Consider the following 7464-nt stretch of genomic DNA (forward strand, 5'->3'; position numbering starts at 1 on the left):
ACATCCAGAGCCTGTGCTCTGCAAAGGGAGAGGCCACAACAGTGAGAGGTCTGCATACTGCAAAAAAAAAAAAAAAAAAAAAAAAAAAAAACTGGAGTAAATGATCAGAGACTTGAGTTCCAAGTGGGAGCAAAGAAGATGAATAAAATACAAATTACCTTAATCAAACATTTATGGAGAACTACCACCAAAAGGCACCATGCTAATTGTCACAGAGGGTTCCAAATTGCTTATTAGCTCCTTTTCCCCTGTGAATTTACAATTCAGGGGTAATCTTATAAAAAACCAATCTGCATGTCTTTTTTCAAACTAGTTAGCCAACCCTTTTAATTCCACTATACTCTCACTGAGAATATCATTCTTTCATGTGGTTTCAAGTACTCCCTATTTAAAAAGGGAGGATGCTAAATCCAGAGCTTCTCTTAAACTCCATAATCCTATATCCAACCATCTCCTAAATATCTCACAGGCTCCACCAACTCAGCTTATCTAAAAATCTAACTCATCGATGATACCTGCCCCAACCCACTCTTCCTTCAGTTGAATGTACCTTCTACCTCTCAAATCCATCTGCCTCCCTGCATCTCCACTTCTACAAGGACACACCAGTGATTATAAGACTGCTGCAACTGCCTTATGATTAGCTGTACTGTATTCAGAACGACTTCTTCAAAGGAGGAGATAGATGTTAATCAAGGACTCATTAATAAATGGCAAACTATAACATCTATCAGCATTATGAATAAAATGTCCTACTGCTATTTGAAGGAGTTGGGTTCTGAAAAAGAAAGCATAAGGCATAGACGGAAGAGTGTTGCAGGCAGAGGGAATAGCCTTGAAAAATTCACACACACACACACACACACACACACACCCCTTTTAAAAGCCTTCACTTACCCCCAATCTTGTTTAGAAATTATCTCAATCTAATAATCATTCTAATTGGCTGATAGAAGGAAACAGCTGACATTTTTATTATCACACACCTTAAGGCTTTTGTTGTTTATATGTTTTCAATTTTAATACTCTCACATTCTATGAGATAAATGTCATTATTGCCCCCATTTTATTTATTTATTTATTTGTTTATTTATTTTTGGCTGAGTTGGGTCTGTGTTGCTGCGCATGGGCTTTCTGTAGTTGTAGTTGTGGTGAGCGGGGGCTACTCTTTGTTGCAGTGCACGGGCTTCTCGTTGCAGTGGCTTCCCTTGTTGCGGAGCAGTGGCTTCCCTTGTTGGGGAGCACCGGCTTTAGGTGTAAGGGCTTCAGTAGTTGTGGCACGTGGGCTCAGTAGTTGTGGCTCGTGGGCTCTAGAGCACAGGCTCAGTAGTTGTGGCACACGGGCTTAGCTGCTCCGCGGCATGTGGGATCATCCCAGCCCAGGGCTCAAACCCGTGTCCCCTGCATTGGCAGGCAGATTCTTAACCACTGCGCCACCAGGGAAGCCCTATGTCTTCATTGTTAAGTCTACCGATAATGGCCTGTTGGTAATTCCATTTATTATCACCACAATTTCCAATACAGCATGTTGGTTTATTTGATTGACTGATTGATTATCTATCCCCTTGTATCTCTATACCCCACTCCTCCTTCTCTACCTTCCCATACACAACCATTTACGTGAAATATATATACAAAATATTAACTAAATATGTTGATACAATATGTATTGCTGTTTTATGTGCATATATTTGAATGTACATAAATGGTAATATACATCTCATTGTTTCTGTGCTGTATCTCAGCCTATTTTAAGGATCTCATTCATGCTGCTTTGTGTACATTGAATCCATTGCTTTTTATTGCTGCCTGTTACCCCACTGAACACCCAGATTGTTCCCAGCTCTCTAACACCACAGAATTACTGCAATAACCATTATGGACTTGTGTGAGAAATTCTTGGGGAAATAGACCCAGGGGTGGATATTGCTGAGAAAGAGCATGTGTGTATACATAATCCAGCTAATCGGTGCCCGGCTGATCTCCACGATGAGGGCACCAGTCTGAGGGGTGGGTTCAGAAGCAGAAGGCCCCATGTGACTCATGGCTACTCTACTTGTTAGCTGTGTGACCCAAGAATGCTACATAACATCTCTTAGCCCCATTTTCTCATTTATAAAGCATGAACAATTTACAGTGCCTAGCTCATAAAGTTACTGTGAGAATTAAAGGAAATAATGATAAGTGCTTACCACAGTATGTGGTATGTGGTCATCATTTTCTTCCCACCCAGTAAGAGATTTCTGACTTTCCAGGAGACCCTGAATCGTCACACTGGAAGGTCAGTAAAGCCCATCCTCCTAACTGCACAGAGGAAGAATGGAGAGATCAAGTTTCATGCCTGAGGAGGCTGCATGTTATCAGAGGAGGGATCTGAATGCAGCTTTCCGGGTCCCCAGGCCAGTGTTCCTTCCCCTGTACCAGAAGGTCCACGGTGGTGCTGGGATTCCACTCAGGCAAAAATGAGTGATAACTAGAAAACGAAACCTGCCCTGTGTTGGCATCTGCTCACACCTGGTGCTCTATGGAACTGATGTACTTCCACTCAGTATGTCACGAGCTCCTGGGAATTTTTTCCAGTTGTGGTGGTGGATTTGTACTCACTTCCTCTCACACGCTGTCTGAGAGCCACACTGATCTGCAGCCCTGGAGCCTGAAGAAGGTGCCTGCATCACGTGGCGTCAGCCCATTCTCAAACCCAGCAAAACCAGTGTTGTTCCTTGATAATTTTGTAAGGGAGGGAACAGCCATGGAGGTACACCACTGAGACAGTCCTTCTAGAAGGAACCAGCTATCTGTCTGGAAGGAGTGCAGTTGGCTGACAGCCTCCAGCTGCAGTGCTTTCAAGCATCTGTCTCAGCTCTGGATCCCAGTCAACAATCATAGAAAAAACCCTAGCCGATGACTGAGCACACTGGAAGAACCAGGACGTGGCCATTTCTTCACCATGTGGGATGCCTATGATGGGCAAGCTTTGCCCCAGAGCTCTCCATGGAGTTGGCCAAGACTTTGTCAGGTTTGCAGCCCAGTCTGAGGCTCTCCTTGTCCAATCCTGCTTCCTCACCCTGTTACCTTTCTCAAGTTTTACCCTCCAATAAAGAAAATACTACACATATTCACACAGTTGTTCTCATTACCGTGTGAAACTGACTCTAGGAACTGCATTGCTGGGCTCTTCAATATTGCCTGATGCATGAATTCATGGCTTTTGAACTGTGCACTGAGGCAAAGGCAGCATCTTCACCAACCAAAAACCACAGGGATATTTAAAACAATTGCAAGTACTAGTCTATGTTGCCTATTGTGTAATGTAATCCAGTGTTTGCCAGATAGTAAACATTTTTCTACACAAGCTCATTCTGCTTGGATGAGTTTCCTTTGTTGTTCTATCAATATATTAAATTTTTTAATATATGTCTTTGCTGGGAATGAAGAAACTGAAGATCAAAGAAGGTATCAGCGTGTCAACGTAAATCACTTTAATGTAACCTTCAGATTTTGTTTAGAGGCAGAAGTGTAACGTATTATCACAAACTCATTTCACATAATTCTTAATCTATAAATATAAATGGAAATGGGTTTTAAGCAATGGGCCTTAACCAGAGGCGATTTTGCCTCCCAAGGGATGTTTGGCAATAGCTGGAGACGTTTTTGGTTACCACAAGGCAGGGGTTGGGAGCTGCTACTGATTTCTAGTGGAGAGGACAGGAATGCTGCTAAATATCCTGCAATGTACAAGTCAGCACCCGTAACAAAGAATTATATGGCCCAAAATGTTGAGAAACCTTGGTTTAAAATTATAGAAGAAGTGTTCAATGCCCTGATTGTTTTTTTGAAAGCTAAATATTCTTCCCATAATCACACAGTGATTTTCTTCTCCGTTGTACTAAACAATGTCTTTCTATTTCCTTAGAAAAAGTAATCTGGAACGCTGAATAAAATAAATGGCTAGAGGTCACTTGTCCCTTATACAAGGAAGTGGTGTTTTCAAGCATATTATCCAAATACCTTATGAGAGAGAAATGCAGGAAATACATTAGAGATCACCCAAGCTCTATAACAGTCACCAAATTCTTAAGAGTTTTTCCATTCATTCAAAATTCCTTCTGTTACCTTGGTGAAATTTTTCAGGTTAGAGCATACTCTACTTTTGAGCATTCATTGACCATCTTACTAGTCAATGTATAACACACATCGTTTGATTTTTTTAACATATTAAGTTCACTTGAAATATCCTGGTCATATTACGTAAAGCCCAGTATTTAGGAGAACACCTATTTCTATTAACGTATGTAGCTATGTGGTTAAAAAAACAAAACAAAACAAACTGCACGTTTAGAATAACAAATTTAAACTGGCCATTTGAAAGCCAAGAACATAGTATTAAGTTTAGACAATACCAGTACATAAATTAATGCCTTAATTTTCTCATGGGGAAAGAATTAAAAAAAAAAAAAAACTAATTTGGGGCTTTATTTGACGATCAAAGTGCGCCCCCTCCCGAACAGAAAAGAGAAATAACGTTGATTTCCATTTAAAGTTACAGGACTCTTAAATTGCATTACACTACAAGCATCTATTTCTAGCTCATATAAAAAGCTGAGTGTAAATCGTACATTTTATTTAACTCAAAAAAATGTGAGGACGAATTGTGGCTTGCGCATTAGAAAGGCTCCATTGTGAAAGATCACCCAGAAAATCTCTAAACGATATTAGCAGTACGAAAATGACAACTACCATTTAGTCTAAGCATAACTCAGCTTTAACAAGTTATATGTATTTTTCTATCTAGTCTCCTCGCTTTAATGATACGTGATTCTGTAACAGGAAGAGTCAATTATCCTTTCAGACAGTGATCACAAACAATCCTAGAAATTTAAGTTCTCAGAGGTGAACGATAGGGCTTCCCTGGTGGCGCAATGGTTGAGAGTCCGCCTGCCGATGCAGGGGACACGGGTTCGTGCCCCGGTCCGGGAAGATTCCACATGCCGTGGAGCGGCTGGGCCCGTGAGCCATGGCCGCTGAGCCTGCGCGTCCGGAGCCTTTGCTCCGCAACGGGAGAGGCCACAACAGTGAGAGGCCCGCGTACCGGGAGGAAAAAAAAAAGTGACGGTAAATTGCCAGCAGACAAAAAATAATTTGAATTAATTAAACGGGGATCAAGGAGACTAAGAGTAAGAAAAGTTCTTCACCTCTCAACGTTACCCTCCTGACCCAGAACCCCGTTGTTCATAAATATCCTCTTACTTTGCAGATGCCAAGATGCTGGTCGGAACAGTGCCCACCCCAAGACATGATTCACCTAAAGCATATCTTTGCAGCTCCACTAAATGCCTGTCAAACCTTGCCGGGTGCACTTGTGTGTGTGTCAGTCTCTCTCTGAGTGTGTTAGTGCGTGAATGTGTAAGCGTCAGCGCCCGCGCGCGCCTTGGTCTCGGCCGCCCTAACGTTGAACACCGGCCGGAGGCTCCGGGAAGCAGGTGCCGCGGGACAGGGGCTCTTACCTGGGCTCTGGCGAGGAGGCAGCCGCCGAGCAGCAGCCACCCCCAGAGGTGGGGTCCGGCCATACCCGAGCCAGCCCGAGCGAGGAACAGGGACACTCTTCCCGAAGCCCGAGGAAAGATTCACACTCGCAACTTGGCCGGCGCGAGGCAAACTTGTGGCCGGGAGCGCGGCGCAGCTGGGGTGTCGGGCTCGAGGGCACTAGTCGGGGATACCCGGGGCCAGGCTGTCCGAGCCCCGTGCCTTTCGGTCTCCGTTCTGCCGCGCGGAGGCTCGCGCCTTGGTTGCTACTTCCGGGGAGAGCTGCTCGAGTCCCGGCCTTGACTCGCGGCCCCAGCGCCCAGTGGATCCGTGCGCGACCGGAGTGGCTGCAGGGGCGGCGGGGAGGCGCTCGCGCTCCTCTTCCGAGTCTCTCTGTCCCGCAGCCCGGGGGATCCGAGGGCGACAGACGCAGAGCGCTGCTGCCGCCACCCCCGACTCACACTGTCTCTTCCTCCCTCCACTCTGTCCCAGGTTCCAACGCCCTGTCTCTAGGGAAGCCCTGGGTCGTCGGGGAGTGTCCGAAAGTTCCCTCCTGTCCAGACGCGCGCTGACCACTAGCCACCGCGACCTGGACAGTGTGGTTAAAGGTTTCCGAGGCCAGGCGCATTCTCCATCCAGGGCTCTGGGCTCAGCAGTCTCTACAGCGCTAAAGTTCTCTGATTGCCGTTCTCCTAACCACTGTAATAATACTGTTCGTGCGTGCGTGCGTCTGTGTGTGGATGAAAGAGAGAGAGAGAGAGATTTTGCTCCAGCAGAAATCTCTGGGTCGAAACATTTGGGGATCGTTTTATATTTTGGATCCATGCATTTAAAAAAAGACAACTATTTAATATTCTTTAACAGTTTTTTGTGTGTGAACGCCTTCTTTAGACACAAAGTCTTTTTCTTTATTTTTCTTACAGGCATAATATTCAAGGTGCAAGAGACCTTGCTTCACAGACATTGAGTTGAAGAATATACAATCTCCGAGGATCTGATACAGTTGGGAAGGAATGAGTCCCATAGATGAAACACAAAAATTCCCTCACCTCCTCGGATTTGACATTTGTCACCATTGGCTTTCATTGGAGTGCCAAAGTGAAAACTGGGTTTGTTTTTAAAACAGATAACTAATGACTGGCCAGGTCTAAAACACTAGAAATAGATGACTTTTATTTCTAATTCTATGTCTCTGAAAAGTTCACTCATCTCTATTTTTATTGTTTATAGTACAGATATTTATTATAAACAATTTCATTTGCTTTTTTTTTTTTTTTTTTTTTTTTCCTTGCGTTATGCGGGCCTCTCACTGTTGTGGCCTCTCCCATTTGCGGAGCACAGGCTCCGGACGCGCAGGCTCAGTGGCCATGGCTCACGGGCCCAGCCGCTCCGCGGCATGTGGGATCTTCCCGAAACGGGGCACGAACCCGCGTCTCCTGCATCGGCAGGCGGACTCTCAAGCACTGCGCCACCAGGGAAGCCCTCATTTGCTTTTTGAAAGTAGCAAGATCTAAATAAAGGGTCCTCAACCCCGGGGCTGCGGACCGATAGCAGTCAGCGGCCTGTTAGGAACCTGGCGGCACAGCAGGAGGTGAGCGGCCGGTGAGTGATGGAAGCTTCATCTGCCGCTCCCCATCGCTTGCATTATATGCATTTCCTTTCATTTCAATAGTGCTATAAACAGGAAGTACAAGTAAATGTATCTTCTCCGTTCACTTTTTTTTGGAAACTCAAGGGAAAAGATATACTTAAAAATTCTTAGTCACATTTTTTATTATAATACATATTCAAAGAGAAAATTTTGCAAATGCATAAAGTCACATGGAGGAAAATAAAATCCAACCAAATTTCTCTACCTAATCTTTTGTCTACTCATAATTGTTTTGAATTAAGATTGGCCTTGTACTGTACATACCATTTTTTTTTTTTTTTTTTTTTTTT

The sequence above is a fragment of the Lipotes vexillifer genome, unplaced genomic scaffold (genome assembly GCF_000442215.2).
Source record: "Lipotes vexillifer unplaced genomic scaffold, Lipotes_vexillifer_v1.1 scaffold678, whole genome shotgun sequence".
Lineage (NCBI taxonomy): Eukaryota > Metazoa > Chordata > Mammalia > Artiodactyla > Lipotidae > Lipotes > Lipotes vexillifer.